The following is a 23,492-nucleotide window of genomic DNA, read 5'->3' as shown; positions in this document are numbered from 1 at the left end:
TGACTATCTAGACGATAACTAGACACGACTGCCCTGCAGGCACTTAAAATACGAAACATGATTTTTACATCGGAGCCTCTGCATGGATGCTTCTGTTGGACATTGTTGTGCCTTAGACAGGTCTCAAAATATCTATTGGCTTACTTCATTCGGTCTATATAGTTCTTTAATTACCCAGTTTAATGGAAGGTATGTGTGAAATATTTCTACACATACGTGGTATTTCCGATCGCTATCACGAAGTCATGCAAGAATGTGGGACTATAGGTGTCATGGTGATTTAATAATAATTACTAGAATCTTTATCATTGTCCTGGATTGTTCTGAAGAATTTTAAAATATTCATTAACATTTTATTCATCTTTGATCTAAAGTCTAATCAATGGTCGGGTATCGATCTCGAGCTCCAATTTCTTTCGTCTTCGTCTAGAGCCAAGAGAGTTACGTCCCATTTTCTTTCGACTAATTTATCTTCGCTGAAAAAGTATTGGTAGTCACGCGGTTGGTATTTTGCATAAATTATCTATTGTACGAAGTTAAAACGATTAAATAACCAATAACAGCAGTAGAAATTTCTTATTTGGTGGTTAGATATGGAAAACAACTTAATATTATTGCCCAGTTTCAGCAGATATATATTTACTTCTATATCCGTGCACATTACGTCATTCGGCTATGAATATTGAACTTTGCTTGCAGAGTACTGCTAAAGAGGAAATTGTGCGCACGAGATCAATAGGATATTTGGAAATTTGTAAACATGAAGAAGCTTGTATGATAGTTTAGAATTGTTTACTAGTGATTTTTATGACGTGTCTAAAGCTTACATCACGTGATGTGACCCATGTTTTGGTTTGGAGAGTACAAGAAGTGAGGCTAACAGAGAGGATTTTTTCTGCCCATGTTGCCGCCCCGCTAGTTGCTTGGTTCGGGTTTACAGTGTATGATAATGGCAGCTGGAAGTAAGCGCTCGGAATATATTTGTTCTGAAAAATTTTTCAGGGATATTTCTGAGCTGCAGGACCCGAGCTTGCGGAGGGCAACATTTGCTTCGCTGGAATCTGGCCAACTGACCCCACTGTTAAAGGAAGAATTAAAATGTCGCATACAATCGCGTCGATTGTCGGAAGGCAAGGAGGAACTGCACGTCGATTTTACATCTCCGTCCAAATTTCAGGTATCTTAAAGGGAATTTAACATCATATTGCCTCTTGCATCCTTTGAATATATATTTGTATTTATTTGAATGTATGTTTATTCAAGACGTGGTCTGCTTGAAGATGACTGTATAGTAATAGTAACATTCGAGGCATGCAAACACATCCCAAATTACTTTCTGATTAGCATAAACTATTGATACATATTATTAATGACTTTATTTTTGAATTCTATACATTTGTTATGAATTTTCTTTTCAATTTTAGCTTATTTTTGTAAAACAAACTTGCAACACCCATAGTTTTATGCTTAGATTTTATTCATGCTTAGCTTTAAAATTTTAATTTTTTTTTGAATTTTAAATTCATTTTTTCTGATTTCATTAAAGTTTTTGAGTAAATTTTAGAAATTTGTTTGTATTTTTCAATAATGCAATGGTACAACAGATATTTATTAAAATGCACTACATAACAGTTCAGCTTTTGTGATTTCGGTTGGTTTGTTTGCAACCAACAATGGTCATACATGCCATTTTTGTTATTACTTTATTTCTGGAATGTGTCAAAATTTAATAACAATTAACCTTTTATTATTATTTTTTAATTACGCTGATGATTGTGATTGTATTGCCATTAAATTGTAAGGAAACTACTTTTTATTATAATCGTACCGATTATAATTATTAATATCTATATAAAAATAAGTTCTTAAACTGGACTTACATTAATCGATTATGGGGAAAAAAATCAAAAGAATTTTCTTGACATTTGACAATTATTTGTTTCTTTTTTTTTCTAATTTATAAATAGAGGTCACAATGAAAAAAGGGCTTGTACTTTACTGCAGTGTCCGTGGATCTTTTGTGTTTGACGTGTCAATTGTCTAGACAATCATTTCAAAAGATTTTAGTATTATAGAATGATCTTATTATTGTGAGTAATAATTAAATACTGATATTTGTTTTGTGTTTGGTTTATGTTCCGTAGTTCCAGGTAGTTAATTAGAGGTGATTTATTATACACTATTAATTCTGAAATTATAATTATTATTTTTCATCGAAGCGTAAATTATTATGTATTTTATTTACTTAAAATAAAACAAGTTAATCATTTTTTGGATAGACAAGGAGTGATTTGGTAATATCATCTTCGGTTCTTTTGTATTCTACCAAATGGGTCAAAGATATAAGATATAGGTCTTCAACTTCAAGAAAGAAAAAAATACTTTGAAGAAATATTTGATCCATTTCAGATCATACGCATACTTGAGCGGGAAAGGGGTGGGGTGGGGCCCATTGAAATTCAATGTTTTCCATTTTGATGACTTTTGATGCATATTGAAATATTTTTTTTTGTTCTTAGTAGTATAATCATTATGGATTCACAAACTTAACTTTAAATTTTTATTTTAAATTTACTTTGAAGGAGTTTACATACCTGGTTTGTTGTTGTTTTTTTTCTATTGAAGAAGTATTTTTACTATGTTATTTAAAAAATACCGGAAGCGGTATATTGTTCAAGGAAGGAGTGAGTCAGTGATGTCATCTTGTCCCCACAGTCCGTATAGACGCAACAAATAGGTCTTCAATGTTAAGAAAGAAAGAAATACTTATGAGATATATTTGGAAAAAAGAAGAAATATTTGAAGTAGGATTACGGGGAGGGATGGGGGTAAAGTTGTCCATTGAAGTTCAATATTTTTTCCACATTGCTGACTTCTGATCATATTGAGATATTTTCATTGTTCATAAGTATAGTTATGGATACGCTGACTAACTTTAACTTTTTCTTTTAAATTTACACCGAAGGAGTTCACATACCTAAAATATATTTGTTGTTTTTTTCCCTACTAATTCTTACAGTTTTATAAAGGAATATTGGAAGAGGTAGATTGTTCTGGGAAGCTTATTGTGCCATGATGGATTCGTGAACTTAACTTCAACTTTTTCTTTCAAATTTATTTTGAATGAGTTTACGTAGCTTGTTTGTCGTTTTTCTATTGAAGAAGTATTTTTTACTTTGTTGTAAAAAAAAATATTCGAAGACGTATATTGTTCAGGGAAGCTCATTGTACCATGGTCATATTGATATAAATGAACGGCTAGCATGGTATTTCAGGAATCGTTTTGAAATTTGGCAGTTGGTTTACATTTCGACAGTTCAATATTATTGGATATATGAAAATGATTTGACTAAATTAGCAATTATTTACTAATAATGAAAATTAGACGTAACAAAAATAAAAGTGTAGATTATCTTTAGGTACGCTAATTAATAAATTATGCAAATTAATATGTGGATGTCTAGGCGTGATTGTAATATAGAAGTCAGGTGATTAGAGCAATAATCTATCTAATGAAATACTACAAAAGAGTACAATTTCAGATAAGTACATTTGTATCAACTTAGTGAAAGTTTCTGATTAAATGTTTGAAAATTGATGAAATCGAACAGTTCTTGGAAATTTAAAACTTGTTTGAAATTACACATACCAGAAATTCTCCCATTACTTACACCTGTTCTAGTTAATAATAAATATTTTGCTTATAAATTAACCACGACTTAATTACGGCACCTTTTTTTTTCAAATAAATTTATTGGCTAAATGATACATCAAATCAATTTACAAGAATACATGCGCAGTCATATGAATACTATAATGCAAACAATTAACAGACTTAAATGATATAATATACACTGTACCGAGGTTGATCAAGGACTGAAAAAGTTTAACATTATATGAAACAAACACTTACAGTTTATACATTAATTTATATTAGAAAGTGGAAGTTTGAATTTTAATTAATAGCGATGAATCTAATAAATATAGAAATGTTTTAGAAATATAAACATTTATTTATTTTTATTTATTAAAAAAAAAATAAACGCTGAATTTCCAACGTTTCGGTCTTTATTCACAGATCCTCATCAACAATCTTTACATCTTAGCTATGGTAACAAAGTTATCTGAATAAATGTTTTTACAAATTTTATTTAAAAACACTCGATTTTTTTTCTGTCAAATAGATATTCTCATTAAGTTACGTAAACTATTTTTTCGTATTATATTGAGCGAAAATCATTAAAGGCTCAATACCACTCTTGTTGTAACTGAATAATATGTCCCAATCTTTATTCTGGTCAACAAATTGCACTATTTTACAATATTCCAATTAATTGATGATACAAATTTCATCTTAACACACCTAATTTAAAAAACTGGAAAAATTCAACTAAATGATTTGAAAAATCCGACGTAAAGCTTTTCAAATGTGACTTGGATTTAAAAATATTTTTGAACCCTCTGGACAAGTAAAATAGGATTTAATGGATAATTTACACACCAGGTAGGACACTAACACATCTAGTACTTAGAATAAGGCTATTTTTTATTTTCTGGAGCTGTCAAGCCAGCAAGAGTGTTATTGTCCCTTTAAATATATGTATATGGTGTTGGTTGTATGTTTTGCAATGAATGTTTAATGCTTGTTATGTCCAAATTCTACTATTCATTTGTTTTTAAATTTTATTTATTATATTTTTAAATAGATATTAAAACTAGAAATTCCCTAATTCCATAAACTTTTTAAATTTTATTTATTATATACTTGAATAGATGTGTACTTAATGTTATATTATAAAATGAAAAGTTGAATAGTGCGACAAGGCAACAAATGTGACCCTTTATTCATATAAAAATACAATAATATATCGATTTAGTTTGTATAAATTTTAAAACGTAGATTTTTGAAAGACGTTGATTATAAAATGACAGAATTAGGTAGTTGGAATTTCTAAACTATTTGTTTTTATTTTATTTTTTCAACTATTTGAATCGTGAAATAATGCAATTCTTTGTCGGACGAAGTGGCTTATTTATTCCATATATTTGGTCAACCATCTCCATTTGTATGATTAAGATTAAATGTGATTTTCCACATTTATATGTTATTTAAAGGACCGCAATCACTTTTGTGTAGGTGAAAAAATTAATCAGTTGGGCTGTCTTGGTGGGTCAGATTCAGATTGAGTAACATTTTGTTTCAAAAAATTGAGTGGACGCCTGGTTGTTTCTTGAGTTCAGTTTCATGTTTGTCTTCCACACCATCGATCATATCTCAACATTGGCTTTATTTTGAAGGAAACCACAAAACAATTGGACATTATTATTTTTGAAACAAATAAAAGAGGTCTTTTCAGTTTAACTTATCATTCGTCGCCTGCCCAACCTCGTGAATTTTCGCCGGATCCTCCGGTTTCCTCCCACTTCTGAAGACCCCTACGCGCAATCGAAGTATTGAAATAAAATTGAGCCGTATGTTAGTCTTAAAATGACCTAGTTTGTCTCAAGTATTTAGAAAGTCACCAAAATAACCCGGATTTCTATTTTTTTAAACTTCCGAAATTGAAGAAAACAGTGATTTTTATCAGCAAAGTAAATAAATTCATCCCGAAAGCAAATATTTTTTACCTATCTAGTACACTCAAGTTGTTCAAATATCCTTTTCTTTGGAGAATTCAAAGGTGCATTGGTGCCCTTTGTCTAGCGAAATTCTATTTGTCGTCATTTGAATATACAGTTACATCGGTCATAATACTCAAACTAGACCCAATGGAAAATTGCGACAAATTAGTTTTGTTGGTATATGCGGGATTTACCTTTAAATTTATACGGGCATAAATTAAAACAAAACCAATATGTAAATGTATTTGTGATTTTTAGAATGTGGAAATCCTTGATTTTATTAAGAATATACATGTATGTGCTTGGTGTTTAGAAAGTCACCAAAATAACCTGGATTTATATTTTTTTAAATTTCCGAAATTGTAGAAAACTGTGATTTCTATCAGCAAAGTAAATAACTTCATCCAGGGAGCCTATATTTTGCCTATCTAGTACAACCGAGTTGTTGAAATATCCTTTTCTTTGGAGAGTTCAAAGCATTGGTGCCCTTTATCGCTTAGTAAAATCCAATTTTCGATTTGACGTCATTTGAATCTACAGTTACATACTCAAACTGGACCCAACGGAAAACTTGCGACGAATTTGTTTTGTTGGCATATGCGCGATTTACCTTTAAATTTACGCTTCGTGCAAAACTTTTTGGTTTACAAGAAGTTTAGCGAATGTTCTTTACAAATTCCTTTCTGTTAGTAGGCTAGTACTTGGAATTTTGTTATTTAAGTGAGTCTAATATTGTTTTCAATATTATATTCAGAATTAATTGCACTGCAGACATATATAATAATAACAATATTGGGCCTATAAAACATCAATAAAATATATTTATAAAATGTGAAGTTCAGGTATATATAATAGTGTTATGCACAATACAGAGAAATGTATTTTTGTGGCCAAATACTTTATATCTTACGGGATACTTTAAGTAGAGCGCATTCGCCAGCTAAAGATTTTAACGTGTACCGGACATTATGTAGGATACACGTAAGACAATGTACGAATATTAGCGTTTTATGCTTTAAAAACACGAGTTAAAGCAAAGAAGCAAAGAGAGACCGGGCTTCAAAGTAAATTCGGTGTAGTTGGAGGAATTGGCAGACCTAGACATAGTATACAATTATATCATGATGCATATATCACTCACAACTTAAATATTCCATATTTTGGATGACTTCAATGTGAAGTTTCAATGAAATAATACATAAACCCCCTTTATCCATGGCAACTAAAAACATGCTACCCGGTCAGATAACTTTAACTATTCGAAGATACTCAAATTCCCTATCATGTGTAGCTCTAAAAACATATTATTTTATGTGTTTGTTTCAACGCTATACGAAATGAAGGATTAGCCTTTTGTGTCGTGCACTTGGTTGCATTTCTATTATCACAAATAAATCAATCACTAATACACAATCGAACCAGCCTAAATTTATACTTTTAGAAAGTAAGATTTTATGCACAGTAAAACTATATTCAATTTCTAAAACTAACTATCTATAACAAACTATACAGGACAAGAATATCAAGTTGTACAATGCGAATACCTTGTTGTACTTACATTATATGTTGAGTTGTCCCCCCTTTTCATTTGAAGCAATAATACCCAAGTGTTTACCAGATTTGTGTAGCTTACTGATTGGGTTTAAAAAGATGTTGAATAGGTTCTCTTGTCTGGAGACTGACCCTTAGGGCATTCTTAATAACAATGGTTTAGGCATTGTCCAATCTCTGAACGACAGACGCCTTGGACCAACATGAACAGACAATGTAGAAACGCCTTCTTCTCATTGTCAAAGACACGGCCAAAATAGATCTAGAAAATTATGTTTGTAGTTTTCGTAAATTATAATATATAAATAACCTTGACACGTGGAAAAGCACAAAAATAGCGAAAAAATAAAAAAAAAGACGCCACAACAATCGTATTTTATTGATTGGTGGAAACCCGTTAAATAGATGAAAATATTGCAGTGGATTAAAACACGTAAAGTTGATTGTAAAATAGATAATACTGTAGTAAAATATTTGATTTGATCCAATTTTTCGGGTTAAAGTCTCCATTGGAGACCTACATGCGCATTCTACCTCTTTCCAGAAGATTATGTATTTGGGAAGATCATAAATTTAACAATTTCTTCAGAAGTTTTATATATAAAAGTCTTAACTTAGATTTTTCATTCAGATACAGTAGTAAAGAAATTGACCTGTCTGGAAACAGGATATACTTTGTGAATTTCGCAAACCATAAAAAAAAAGAACGATTGGACGTTCATTGTGCTCACTATTTATTAGCACGTGGATTAATGCACTGGGCATCCGACGAGGTATTGATTTACTCGTTTTTCAATATCATGGAATATAAAAGAACATATTCCGAAGAGATTCCATGGCACCTTGACGACGTCCCTGAACACGATAGAAACGATTGTATAAAACTTTTAAATGATCTTGTACGCTTCACTTATTAACTCAAGACAATACATTTTATAATAATGTCATTTTAAAAAGCAATAAGAATCGAGGAGGTTATACTAAAATATTGTCATACTTAGAATTCTATATTCCCACAAACAAGGAAGCTTTTTGGGAGGAGGCGGATGAACATGATTGACCCCTCTAAAAAATTATATATGGAATAAGAATTACTGGTTTATTAACATGTAACATTTCGACAATGATACTCACGTCTTTATCAAGAAAATTATATATCTCGATTTCAATTCGATGGTACATGTATATTTGATTCAACTCGGTGATACTCAACATCGTTTCTGTACTCGATTGCTCGGCCACCTGTACTTAAGATAATTTATTTTGCTTTTCATCATGTGGCATTAATGACGACAAATCAGATAAAAAAGTAAGTCACGAAACTGGCTAAATAGTTGGGTTTTTTTTTTTATAATCTTGTACAAGTCTCGTTTGGGTGTTTTCATTTTGTATCGGTTACATATTGGCATAAACCCATCTCGTATTCTTACATAATAAGTTTTGCACACAATACTAAGTAAAATAGTGTTGATACATATACATGTATCCATTAAAACACTTGACCTAGAAAAGACTTAAAACAGTGATAAATTCAATCCTATATAGGTCTCCAATATTTCATGTAACCTATTTACATAGATCGATATCTAATTCGTTTATAATAATATGATTACCATTACATCTGGTTGTAGTATATGTTATTAAACCGCGGAAATATTTATATTATCTTATTTTTAACAGGAAGGTTTGTTATTGAGCTATGTAGAAAATACATTTGTGTAATGAATCGTGGAATATTTTTGCAATTCATTGAAATGTGGTCAATATTCACTTATTGTCTTCTGAATTATGTCGATCTGTGGAATGTTGCTGTTGTAATAATGTGTGAATAGATTAACATACAAAACAAGATAAATAAAAACTGACCTCAATATTTCCATGAAGTAAACACGGGACCAGATCGATAGAAACATTAATTTTAGTATATCATTTTTCATTGTCAACACAGTTCTCAAATTTTTGAAATTCTTATCATGCCAGACATAGTATAATATTTATCGATATATTATATTTAACAACATTGCACATTTAGTATACATAATTTAGCGTTTAAGCGGGTGTGTGTGTGGGGGGGGGGGGGCTTCCTCGCGCCTTTTTTGGACTTAGAACAGAGCGCAGAAGCTGATTGTTTACGGGGAAGCAAGGTAAAATAATATATTGGCAAACAAGAAAAGCTACAAAATCTTTTTTGGGCCCAAGAAGAGAGCGCGAGAGCTGTTTTCTAATTGATTTATGAAATAGGAAACCTAATCTAAAGGGACAATCAGGTAAAATACTTCATTAGGAAGACGGAAAAATCCGACAGTGTATTGTAAATGAATTTCCCAAATGACAATATTTAAAAATAAGAGGATATTAAAATTGCATTCTACCATATGTCTTTCCAATGAACTGTCGACATTCTAAACCATCAGTCAATAGCTAATTAAATTGCACCTCGCGACAAGGAAGTAACTTGTAGTACCAGAAGGAGTATGCATATACTCGCTTGCGACATCCGTTTCGGAACTCTGTTTTGGTTAAGAAATGTTGTTAAAGAATTTAAATATCTAATATATTCAGTAGAAAGTTAGTTAAGTATTAGTCCAGAAAACTAAAAAAAAAAGAAAAAAAATATTTGGTAAATATATATTGTCACATTCCAAGAACGGCGGTTAATTAGGGAGGGTGGATGTAAAAGAGCGTCGCCAATTCACCTTTCAAAGCGAAAATTCGGTTCATACTATAAAATTCTAAGTATTGTATCGTTTTCCACCGGAAGTTTAGTTTATTTTTGTACACGAAAAGTTGAAATGCAAGCACATTGTTAAGGGTGTCGATGATAACGGGGTGTGACCATTGGTATTTAGACAATATCTAATATTTAGAAATGAAATGGGGTTTAACATCATACTTTGCTGCACCGAATGGACATACACCATACAGTGTGCTACGAGGGAGATTAAAACCAGACAGTGGTACTGCAGTTTAACCTTATTTTAAATTCTAATGGTGAAGGGTTCTTTACATACACGTCAAAATTTACACGGGACCTCCGTTCTGTGCCACTGAATGGGAAACCGCGCCGGGAAATCCCGAGTAACTTTCTCGTTCAACGTTGAGAGCGAACCCGAGACCTCCCCGTTAGCGAGCCATATTTTCTAAGGATCTGTGTTTCCTTTTTTGTATAATATAATATGTTAGCATGGACTTCACCGCGGATTTTGATATCGCATAAATATTGTCCATTGGAAATATAACTTAAGAAAACTTCGGAAACTAAAAGTAGGTTTTTTTAACGGTTAGCTAACACTCTGAATATTTAAAGTAAATTTCTGTAGACAATTCCAAATAGTTTATCACATTCTAAATGGAGTGACAATTGAATTCCACATCGGGTATAAAATGTTCAGGATGAAAAGCGCTCAACTTGACACCCAAATTTTGTCCAAGAATTTCTATATACTTATATTAAAAGCACCCACAAGAGCTATCATGTCTGAAATGCAAGTCTGAAAACAGCATCAATCAGTTTATTAAATGCTGACGCAAGTGGTGCAGGTTAGACCTTTCTCTTTTTACAGAGCACGTGTATTCTGTGAGGTTACATAGCAAACCATGTTCACTTACTTTTGCATTTATATAGCCGGGCTGTGGCTTCTGAAATATAATCCCAAACCATCGAACCAATAAGCTACTGCATAAGCACCGGCGTCTTGCAGACAGAATGGGGCTTAATCTTATTAGAGCATTTGAGAAGTGTTAGAAATCGACTTCCTGTGTGAATTGTTTATAGGTCACCCAGCTATTATTCGAAGTGTCTTTTATTTCATGCTGCATAGCACACCATGATATCACAGATTCGATTTGAGTTCTAAAAAAAGATTTCATTTTCTTTTATAGTATATGCAATTGGTAAACGAGTTATTGTTCTTGTCAGGATGCAAGGATGTGGGGTTCGACTACTACTTAAAATTTAAATCGACGATACTTGGATTAGGTTTGTGTCAAAATAATTGTGCTACATTAATTCTTATTCATCGTTCAGCCTTCGCATAATCATCATCACTTTGGAAGTAAATCATTTTGACATATATTTTAATTTCGTGATAAATCATCCAATTTGGCCTGGTTTTGTGATAAAAGTTGCATGTTACAGATGCAGCTTTATTAATTATAACAATAATACCAATATCAATTGTTACTGCCAGGCTTTATAGGCTTTGTAATGTATTAGATATTTATCTTAATAGTGCTGATCTATCGATGTTCTGATCTAAGTCAGTTGCGTTTAAAGATTGAAATCAGTTACTATATTTGTGTAGAAATGGAATGAAATAGCTCGACTTATTTAAATATTCACGATGTATCCTTTATAGTGGTTGGTTTAAAGATACTATCTTACGCTGATTATATAGTATGTAATGTACAGTGTCCGTCCAGCCAAAAGTGGCGAATATTGAATGAGCAAATGACGTCTGTGTATTTTTTTCCCTATGTATGTTATCCAATAACATTAATTGAATTTAATTATAGGGATGTTTTGTTGATATCATTCAAAGGATACGTAATGGACTCCCGTCATGTTTTGTAAAATACTAGGTGTTTCCCGAAGCCGCCTCACTCCCGTATAATTATTATTATTCCTCCTGTCCCTCTTCATCCGATTTGCAGCAACAAGATTAAAGAACACATCACTGTTCTCGGTGGCTAAATGCAACGCCCATTAACCAACAAAATGGGTTAATTTAACTAGTGCTTATTTGTATTAGTATTTTAATCTTCTGAAATATTTGTCTGAAGTTTTTCTTTCTAGCTCAGAACAGTAAGACGTTAAACCCCATTTCATTTTATTTCATTTCTTTCTAGCAGTTGTGCTTCATTGTTTATTAGTTGCATTGGTATATTGTCATGGGTCAGGCAGGACATGGCTACATTTCAAGAATATATGTTGGTCATCCCGTACCTTTAAGGAAATGTTAATTAATGTTCCCTTCGATTATAGTTGATTGATAGTAAGAAGCTCACAACGATTCCCAGGAGACGTCTATGATCCACTTGATTATAGGATAGTGACTAGTTCAAATCACCTAATTAGTTCATTATAATTAATTGATATAGTTCTGTCTCGTTTTCGCTACCGATTAACCTTTGAAAATACATAACAATCCAAGAGTGTACCCGATGTTCAATTTGGCAAACAAATTTTAATTTTTTAGTTCATTTTGGCTCTTTAAGGAAAATACGAAAATATCAGTAAATGATGAACGGATGTTATATTGATGATAACATGTTTTCATTTTTCTTCCAAAATTAGGAACCGTCTACCTTATTAAATCAAAATAGGGAAGTACATCAATCAAAAGCATGCTTGTTAGTCATGTGGTGATGCTAGATGTTATAGAAAGAGGAAACATCTCTTTAAAAAGTTTTATTTTCATTCATTGGTTTGGATTTTAATTCATTTGTCAACTTTGGTAAAGTCTCGAACAAAACTATTTTTGTAAATGGACAAAATGGATTTCAAATGTTCGTGTGACATCTAAATATCATTAAACGTATCTTATACTTTTTAGCTCCTTCGAACATTGTCTACAACCCGTAGCTAGCGGGGGGGGGGGGGCAAGGTCTTGGAAAAAATATGCACCTTTCCATTGGACGCAATACCAAGCCAATTACGACCAACGTTCCAATATCAGTATGGGCGCCCCAGAAAGCCGAGTGACATTGGTTGGGGGTCCATGGTTTAATGAGCGCTACGCCAATCATGTCGTTATTTGAATCACACGATTAAAACCACAACTTGATTGATGGGGCACCAAACAAGGCGTGATCTGTGGGGTGCCTTATCCCGGAGGGGCACCCAAAATGACATGATTGATGGGGCGCCTTATAATGACAATTATGATCGTCGGGCCGCACATAATGTATAATGCCGAATGAGATTGGTTAGGCTCCCACGACTTGAGCAATAAAGTGCCCAAAACGGCATGATTGGTGGGTACCTCATTCTGGAGGGGCGCCCATAATGCTCAGATTGGTGCCCTCCACGACGAGATAATGGGCGCCAACCAAGAAATCGACCGCAAACCGACGGTGCGTGCTGTATCATACGACCTGTCATTGAGTCAACTGGCGTGGTTTCGAATCCCCGGTTGTACGTGACAAGGAGTAGGTCGCCTGTCCAACCTCGTGGGTTTTCTCCGGGTCCTCCGGTTTCCCCCCACTGCTAAAGACCCCTACGCGCAAGCGAATTATTGAAATAAAATTAAACCATATGTTAGTCCCGAAATGACCTAGTTTGTGTCGAGTGGACGTTAAACCCCATTTCTCTCTCTCTCTCTCTCCTTCAAATTTTTACAATGTTCATATCAAAATATCCTAATACGCCAATATCGCAAATTCAGCCTCAAAATTGAAAATTTTCCCTCCCCCATTTTTGGGTTAACTTGGGGCCTGGTCTATTATGGTACATGTATACAATACAATCTCATATTGTGGTATGAAAATATTATATATGATAATTATTGCTATCTGCAAAGCCCAAGCTCTTCAGTTCGAGAGTTGATCGCTTGTCTTCATTAACGTAAACACTAAACACCCAAAAAATTTGAAATCACAATTATTATTCGTACACGTGTTTTGAATTAGATATTTGACACGTGCATTTATTTGTTGAATCTATAACAGATTTAGTGACTTTAATTTTTACCACCACGGGGAACTTTATGTGGGCCTTTAAGTGTTTGCAACTGCATTGTCACTTTAATTGATCTCGGCGAAATACATTGTGTAACCGCATCTTTTCTCTATAGTTTTTGAAGCCGTTACCGGTCATAATGTTCTGAACTCTACCGTTACTAGAGCAAAGGTGGGTGGGGTAAATGTTGTCATTTTGTACAAGCATGGTGATAAGAGCATTGCTGAAGTTGGTGAAGGTGCACATTTTGGAGTTGTTCTTGTGGTTCCCGGATTCGGTTCGTTTGCAAATGTACTTTTGCTATAGTAAATAAGGAGGGGAACATTACAGTTTTGGGGTAATCCTTTCACCTTATGGTATACGACTGAAACGTTGGGTTTTTAAAATAAAATTTGACCTTATTATTTCTCATTTCTTTCAGCCAAGACCTGATGAGATCGAAAAACTAAACAAAAGACGGGAACAGAACAGGCGAGCTGCCCGAAAATTCCGCCAAAAGAAAAGGAAGGACGGCGATAACTTAATGAAGGTGCGTCTATTACTTAAATTCCCTGTTTCAATTTTGATATAATTTACAAGGTATAAATCTCATTAGTGGCAAGGTTTGGCCTTAAGAAAGATGACATCTGCATCCTTCAGAATTTGCGGTTTATTTGGCACGAAAGTACAATTTGCACAAATTAACAAAATTGCTTTTCACTGAACATGTGTATGTCATATCTTTAAATATTAACATTGACCTTATTATAAGTTCCATGATATTAACAAACTGCCAAACACTCCCTTAAAGAAAATTTGACTACGTGCGTATTCGAGCTATTTGCCATTAAAGGAATTGTGTCATTTACCCATCCTTTGATTGTTTCCCTTTGAACTGTTTACAGGAAGCTGAGAAACTGGATACAGATAATACCTCGTTACAAGAAGAGATAGCAAAGTTGTATGAAGAGAGAAACAAGTTGGAAGAAATCTTGAATGACCACACCCACAAATGTCAATTAGTTTCAACCGGCCAATCAACGTCAGCAGATGTCACATGACACCACCCATCATTATGCACACGTCCCCTTCATATTGATCTCCATTAGTGATAGTCGTTGTAGATAGTAGAATCCTATCTCCACAACAGCGATGGACTTCAAGAATTCTGAAAATTTCAGTACAACTTTGCGTCGAAGACATTTCCCAAAATGTTAAAGTTTTAAAAAATATTATGCAACTAACATAAGTACAGACCTTATCCGAGTGGATATTGACACCTTTGATATTTAAGGTTAATAAGTTTTAACTTCATATTATTGGTTTATTCACTGATAATATGAATTATATGACGTATTTGTTGCCAGAGGCGAGGCAATCACAGAACACCAAATAATACACAATTTTGAACCATTGAAATGTCTCTTCTATAGGACAGACCGGAAATCCATCAGATATCTCGTTATTGCATCGCTGTTGTCGAGTTTTAGAATCATATTATAAATACTTGTTATCATATAAATATATATATACTATTATCATTACTCGTTACATTTTCATGTTAATATTATTATCCTAGTTGTTAATTTCTCTGTGATATATCCTTATTAAAAGCTGCTTTAATATAAAACAAAATCAGCATCATTTAGCTCAATCTCATTATACATATTATATTATATATACTTGTACTAACACTTTTTATTCTGATTCAAATATACATCTTATTCGTTTCATATAAAGACCAATTTCTAGTTTAACCGAACGGATAGTCGCCATATAATAAAGACCAATTTCTAGTTTACCAATCCGACAGTCTCCGAATTCTGATGACGTCTGATAATAACGTCATACTCGGCGCATCTTCCAGATATCTGTGCCAGTATGCCATATCACTATTGTGGTAGAGGACGTTAAATCTCAAAGCGAATGACATACAATCCTTCTCGTTATTTCAATCGAAGCACTTTCGACAGATTAGATATTAAACAATTTTGACATTTTAACGCGATCAAAGCTATAAAAAAACAAAAAACAAACTGTGTTGAACTAAGAAAATGGAACTCAAGATTTGTATTTGTATCAGGCAATAAATATGAGTTTTTGTAGACACACCAGAATGTGTAAGATACAACTGATGAGCCTACAAAAATTGTTATCTAGGCATATGCAACCGTGGTGTATTTCCCAGCACTATGGACTTGACTTGTTTCTTTAATCATTCAGTACGCTGCCAACTATTTGCAGCACACGCGACAATGCGTCTTCATTCAATAAGTCACGTGATCTTTATTTAGATCACTTGTGTAACCTTGACTATCGTGGATTCATGACCTGTCATGATTCGCACAGAGCTACGTTCACCATATTCCGAGAAATCCCGACTGTATCATCTTGAACATGTATTAAAAAGATATATAACTTTGAACCCAGCATTCCCTTCAACTAAAATCGCATAATCTGGTGTGCCTACAAAAACCCTTCTTGTATTATATACGACTATAGCTGTTTTTATCATATAGTTAAGTTTAAATGATATAAATAATTGTTCATTAATTCGTGTTACAGTTTATAAATTGTTGTAGTTACCCTATCTTCACTTTTTGAGGAAATCACGAGTAGTAATAAAAATGAAGTATTCGATCCTAAAGTGCGATCTAATACAAAAATTCAATAATCCAATGTATCAACAGTCAAATAAACAAAATTATAGATGTACATAAATAAATCATATTCGACTCACTTAAATAGTTTTAAAAAGAATTCTTTTGACAGAATTCCAAATCTCAAAATAACTCTGTCCCGAATATAAAAAAGGAAAAACGAATATTAAACAACATTTTAATTTAATTTAAGTACATAAATGAAATGGGGTTTAACGTCCTACTTTTTTGCACCAACCATTTAAGTACATAAACTTGGTATTATGCCAATGTATGTAAACATGGCATAGATGAGGAGTGATCTTTCTGTCTCAGTCAAGTAATGATTATAAATGTTCGCAAAACAAACTGTCATTGCGTTCCAATTTTTGAAATTAACTTACAAATTAAAGTTACAACTGATATAGTGATAGATAACACTTCTTAAAATTCTGTTGTAATTTTGTATATATAATCTTTTTGTCACTTTTCCATTCATTTACTTGGTATAAATCAGGGTAAAGGAAACTGGCTTCATATCCGGAATTCATAATAAAGGAAAATAACCCTTCTTACAGTTGATTTTCATTTCACATATATATATATGTCATTATAAAGCAACAAATGAAAAACTCAGATTTCAATTAAGCGCCGCTTGTCCATCCGTTGGGTTATTTCAAGTTTTGGTTTAAATTTGTGTACAGTAATAGAGATGTTCACTCTGGTGTTAGACTGCAATACCTAGATTGGCTACAATTGCTCATGTCTGTCTAGACGGATCACGGGTGTTATCCTCCAAATTTAACCTTCTTGTACCGGTATTTAGAAATGAAAACATACATGAATCACTAAAATGAATAATTCTTAAGACTTAACACCATCATGAAAATAAACACGATTTTTCCATTTCTTCTCACATAATAAAACTACCCTAACACTAATCTCTAGGGTCGAGTGTTTTTTAGTCAAGTAAGTGTTAATGCTTGTCAAAGAATAAAAGTAAATAGATGTCTAGATGACCTAGACTATAAAATTTAAATTCTAGTTGTCTGGCTCTAGGCGAGTGCATTAAGGCAATGTCCTAGTTAAAGAACTGGTAGTAACTCGTTTGCCAAAAGTGTTAAGATGTATGTGTAAGTGTACTTAATGTAAAACTCAAAACCTACTAACTCGGTACTAACTATGGACTAACTCAAATGGACACTAACTCAACTCTGATCAAACTAAACTTGAAATGACCCAATATAGTCGGACATATTGTAACTAACGCAATCATTATTTACGGCTTAATTATGCATATTTAATATAATTATAAAGGCGTAACCCTACTGGTAAATTAACTTTTTAACTTTCTGTGATATATGACAAAGTCATCTCGTCAACTAGGTCATTGATATGCATTGCATAGTGATGGATCTAGATTTCCAGAAAAATGGAGGAGTGCGACACCTTGATTATTTATGTGGGTGTCGTATTTAACATTTCTGATATTGCAAATTTTCATCTTTGTTTAATGAGAAGATATCACTTTCGGAAATATGTCCATAAACTTACACAACTTGCTACCAGAACTTTTTCAAGCCTATTTTGAGACAGCATAAGTTAATCGTCGACTCAGTCCGCTAGTAGTAGTAACTGGTGTCGAATACGAGTCAGGATGTGGACATTCTTTCTTTAATACGCAAAACCACTTCACAGCTTACCAAATTTCCTTGTATTTTAACCATTGGGTTGGTGACATTGGTCTTCTATCCAGCCAGTTTTGATTTTCCAAATCAATTTTTAAACAATAGCCCAAGTTGGCTATAACATAAGTAGTGACGTTTGTCTTGCGCGATTAACAGATCATTATCCAGATTTTGGAGGTTTTGAAATATAACACAAAAACTACTCACCGTTATTTTCACCACTTTAATTAATTACTGGTGGTAATATTATTAATGTAGGATATTTAGATTTTATTTCCCTATTTAGATTTTTATTTCCTATCATCACCGTACATTGTAATCGCATTCGTTACCATTTACATTGTATCAAATCTCACTATGTCCATATGAATTTGAAGATCAGAACCATATAAATGTGACCATAGAAGGTGTATATTTTCAGGTCTGCGAAAGATCGGCGTATTTTTTAAACGTCCAGTGTTGGTCATTGAAGATCTTGCTCATAGCAATCACAAATTGACGGATGTTCTTGTTTATTCTAAAAAATATCTTTTCAACCTCATTATTTCATCAACCTGTGGTTGTATTTATCATCTATAACATCATTTAAACATAACATCGCAAATCATATAATATATTTCTTTGTGATAACATCATACGTTTTACTGGGATTTTCGACCCAGAACAAAATACCATCCTTGCTCATTTACCAATGGAAATCAAGTGGTAATATATATTTGTACATATTGTATCTTCGGTATCCCAAGTTTTTAATTGATCATTGTTCGGTGGCATTAAAACTTTATTAGTGCATAACACACTTACACAGAACAGAAATATTCCAACAAAATCTAGCTTAGCAACACGAGCAGTGTCTTGAAGGGATAGGCTCATCTACCACAGTTCGTACTATAGAATATATGCCTGTTAAGTTTTAGAAATGTATGCCTCAAAAGATACCAAATTCAAAATTCCAATATAAAATATCGAGCAATTATTGGTCTAGCAATGTTTTAAAGTTTCGAAGGACTAATGAAAACCGCTGTATTATTTTGCAATGAATGTAAGCACTTAAATATATTGTTTACAATATGAAAGTCGAGTATGTCGATTTAAAAATCAGGGGTTGATAAAGGAAATAAGGAAACGAATAGGCCAACAATGTGAGTTATCCATTTACTGAGAACTTGGGCTATCGACGATTTAATACGATATATAAAATGTAAATATGTGTATATCGCTTTTACTTTTCACCTTGTGTATTCCTTTTGTAACCATATGCATTGATTGTTTTAGAATTATTTTTGACATTGATAGATTTTCTTTTTGAAGTTTATATCCCTGTTTGACCAAACTATATGTACCATCTCGGGAACTACTTGGATCACTGAAAGTTCATGTAGTATTTACCCAAATAGTTCATTTATGTATTGACCATTTGAAATATACGTAGTAGATTACAAGTTCATCTGAATAATAAACAACCCCTGACAAGAGAGTTTGGCAGACTAAAACATCCATAAAGACAAAATCAGAGTCTGAACGAACCTTTGGAGCTATCGCAACCAGAGGCTATTCTTTTTAAAAAGAATGACGCAAGTCTACTACCTTTTTATGATTACGAGCCTTATCCTCTAAAACGTAAATCTCTTTCTATAAGTTTAAACTTAAAATCTACAATACCGCTGGTAACTCTAACGATTCACGAAACTTGCATTCATAATATTCCAAACTAAAAGGCAAATATAGACTTTCAGTCTATACACAATATAAGGTATGGACGTACAAAAATGCACAGTTGAGCAGTGTTTATAAAAGGTATTTAAATAAGAATAATGACTATTGGTCTTCTGGGGCATTGTACTATTAAGACGGATTCGTAGTGTCAGTAAATTAGAAGCCGTGTCTTCTGTCTTTGTCCAGTAGGTCACCAAAATGTCTAAGCAATGGATTGTCATAGCTATAATTACATGTGTGATTCCGGCTATACCCGTTTTTATGATGTAGTTTAAAACTTGTTTTTGTCTTTTTACTTTATAAACATTATACATATATAACCTTATACATACCTCAAAAACTTTGTAATTTAACGAAGTTTTATAATTTACAATTGTTTGCACGTGATATATTTAGACTTAGAATATTGCTTTAACATCGATGTTTTATAGTTACAAAATACTCTTTCAAGAGAAAATTTAAGTAAGTAAGCACCAAAGTAAAAAATTAAATTCCCTTTTTTAAAAATTTACAGGGGCATTGTTGGTGTTTTTACTGTTGAAACATCTCTTCACTACAATAAATAATCACAAATTGGATTACAATTTCGTTTTTGTTTTTATTTTTCGGATTTTACATATCCAAAATAAAGTGAAACGTAATAAATACCTGATTTAGTCAGATAGTCAGTTTGACAGTGTCTCTTTGATTCTGTGACATCATTGTAAAGCTACTGTATAAATCTGAATGCTCATTTTGGTGGAAGAAGATTATGAATATTGTCAGTAGAGGCATTAGGTAATAATAAATTACAGTATTTTCGAAAAGTGGCAGGATTTTTGTATGCTAGGTCACTGAGAATGTGCCAAATGTTTTATAAATATATATAATATTTTGTATTTTATAAAAATATTAGGAGTGGTGATTATATATAATTATGTATGTATGACCGTAGAAGATACAGCTTGTTTTATGTTAAGTTTAGATAAACCGCCGTATTAACAATAATCAGAAACCAATCGTTATCAATTGGAATTAACGAGTGCCATGAATATATAGGTCTGCCAAAATCGGGATTAAGGGGGTACAGTAAGTGCGACAAACATAGTTTGGTTATGCACCCCTTGCCCTGTGTTGTGCATTCAAAATATACGATGCTGCCAAACACGAAAATAACTAAAAATTGGCAAGTTATCGTCAAGCAACCAGCAGATATATAACTTACAAGATCGATCAAATAGATATTACTATAATGACTGTCAACATGAACCAAACAAACTTCCCATTTTGTAATCATTATATGATTCAAACCAATTAATATAATAGAAAAATTAAGATTCATTCTCTGTGTGTGGTCGGCACCTGTTGGGGAAATTATCAATAAATTTAATCGATTTTCATTTACTGTAAATAAATCATGAATGATGCAGTGTACTATATAATATGTTCGGCAATTAAACCCAATTGTTGTATGTAAATATTTATTTGTCTGTAGTATTTACATACAAACACATTTTACTATTTGTATTTATAAAATGTTTCTAAAAGAAATATACAAGATTACTCATTGTTTGTCAAAAGGTCATTAATTAACAACCGAATATCTATTCATTAAACAACCGATTTTTAAAAAAAAAAACTGTGTATCTATAATAATTTTACTGAATTTGTCATAGGTGTATATTTTATTAAAATAAGTCAATAAAAAAAAAATATTGCACATAATAGAATATTCCTTTTTTAAGCAAAGTTTCACCATTAAATCGTAAAGAATAATCTTGAAATGTATTGCTTGTGATTTTATGATTCCCCACTGCTAATTGACTTGAGCATAAAACAAGTAGCATGTGAAATACTGGGATTTTAAATCTAATACCAGGAACGTTATTGCGTTTTGTAAATTTCCATTTAAATGATCGCGATGTCAAAATTAATGAGTAAATTGCTTCCAGTAGATTTTTTGTTTCGTTTTTTTTTAGAATGGAATTTTAATAATAAACGAACACAACGCACCTTTGTATTTTATAGTAACTTGTAAGTTTAATTATTTAAATTTTATTAGATTTTTTTTTTCTGAAAAATAAATTTGTTTTTGCATTTGTAAATCTGCCAAATGAATATAATAATGTTGAAATTAAAATTATTTTTTAACATATATCTCTCTCTATATATATTGGTTGAGTTATAAAGTTAAGACCTATAGACGGCAAACAATATAAAACTAATAATGGCATTAAGACCTGAAGAATGGCACATTGGCATTGTACATAAAACTAACAGATTATAAATATATACAAACTGTGTGGCACGTACAAGAGATATGAAAGCCTACTGGAAAGTAATCTTGAAGTGGCATTTAGTGTTAGAGAGAAACACATAAACACAGTAACAGAATACAATTTTTATTGGAAATAATCACTGGTTTATTTATTATATAAGCACGACGTTTCGACAAGTACCCTATTATCATTATCGAGTACTATGAGGATTGTCGAAACGTCGTGCTTATATAATAAAACCAGTTATTGTTTCCCATAAAAATTATGTTCTGTTACTGAACGGTAATATTTAAGACTGAAGGATTATCGGTTGTATTTTATTATATAAATTATATAAATATATCGACATCTTAATTTATATATAAAACATCATTTAAAGCACATATCTTTATGTTGTTCATTTCTATACAGTCCGAAATTTTTGAATTTTTAGATAAATGTAACGATAATTGTTTATTCACCCAATAATGGCATCTGAGCAAGGCATTAACACCATGCTTAACTAGTCAGAAATTTCGGGCTAATTAAGAACACGATTCCATATCTTCTTTGCTTAACCATCTGTCATCAAATGTGCCTATCATAATGATATATATTATACCAAGCCATCAATTTTGTATATTACAAATCATGTATGTACATAAATTATAACCTAATTATTAGTATATATTTGTGATATTCTTTTTTTTTTCTTTTTTTTTCCGACATGGTTTACAATTAGCTATATATCATACAATATTATGAATTTATTATATAGAACCTATAATGCCCGAAAAGATAACAGTTTTGCTCTTGCAATTACACATAAATACCTCTTTCTGTTTGTAAGGCAGCTAATTTTATCAAATATCAACGCACATTATTTTAAGTAGCAAGGTGTCTGTACTTCCCTTTGTTGCTTTGTGTGAAATTAAAAACGAGCTATTAATAACATTTTGTTTGATAGAAAATACAGAAATAAATTGGTTCATTTTAAGTCCTGTTTTCAAGTTCTTTTGTACAAATATTTTTCATACAAACAAAAGAGGAAATGGCCTTGGTAACCGTTCGACAACCGGTAGTTAAATATTTCTTTAAGGTAAAAGTGGCTGAAAAAATGGGTTTAGAAAGGCTATAACCCCTAATACAGGGGTGTCAAACTAAATTCGATTAAGGGGCCACATCAACTAAAAGTTTACATCAAGTGGGCCGGGGCGGAGATAAAGCCAAACGTAATTGAACTTTACTGAATTCTAAAAACAAAGCCAAACGTACTTGACACTGTTTTTTTTTATAGACTGGTTTCCAAATTACCAAGATATAATATTGAACACAACGTTCTTTTGTATTACATATAACTTAGATATATATGACTGAAACT

The 23,492-nt window shown here is 32.2% G+C and overlaps 1 long non-coding RNA gene across 1 annotated transcript; it reads left to right on the top strand.

Moving 5' to 3' along the window:
* The first annotated feature begins 503 nt into the window (after positions 1 to 503).
* On the top strand, positions 504 to 23,102 carry LOC126822270 (uncharacterized). The gene is made up of 3 exons (XR_007680755.2): positions 504 to 1,177; positions 14,274 to 14,381; positions 14,737 to 23,102. It is a non-coding gene; the product is annotated as an uncharacterized LOC126822270 (long non-coding RNA).
* The last annotated feature ends 390 nt before the right edge of the window (positions 23,103 to 23,492 follow it).

Source organism: Patella vulgata, chromosome 5 (assembly GCF_932274485.2).
Source record: "Patella vulgata chromosome 5, xgPatVulg1.2, whole genome shotgun sequence".
In the NCBI taxonomy this organism is placed as follows: domain Eukaryota; kingdom Metazoa; phylum Mollusca; class Gastropoda; family Patellidae; genus Patella; species Patella vulgata.
The sequence above is the reverse complement of the archived record's forward strand: the minus strand, read 5'-3'. Positions and strand labels throughout refer to the sequence as shown.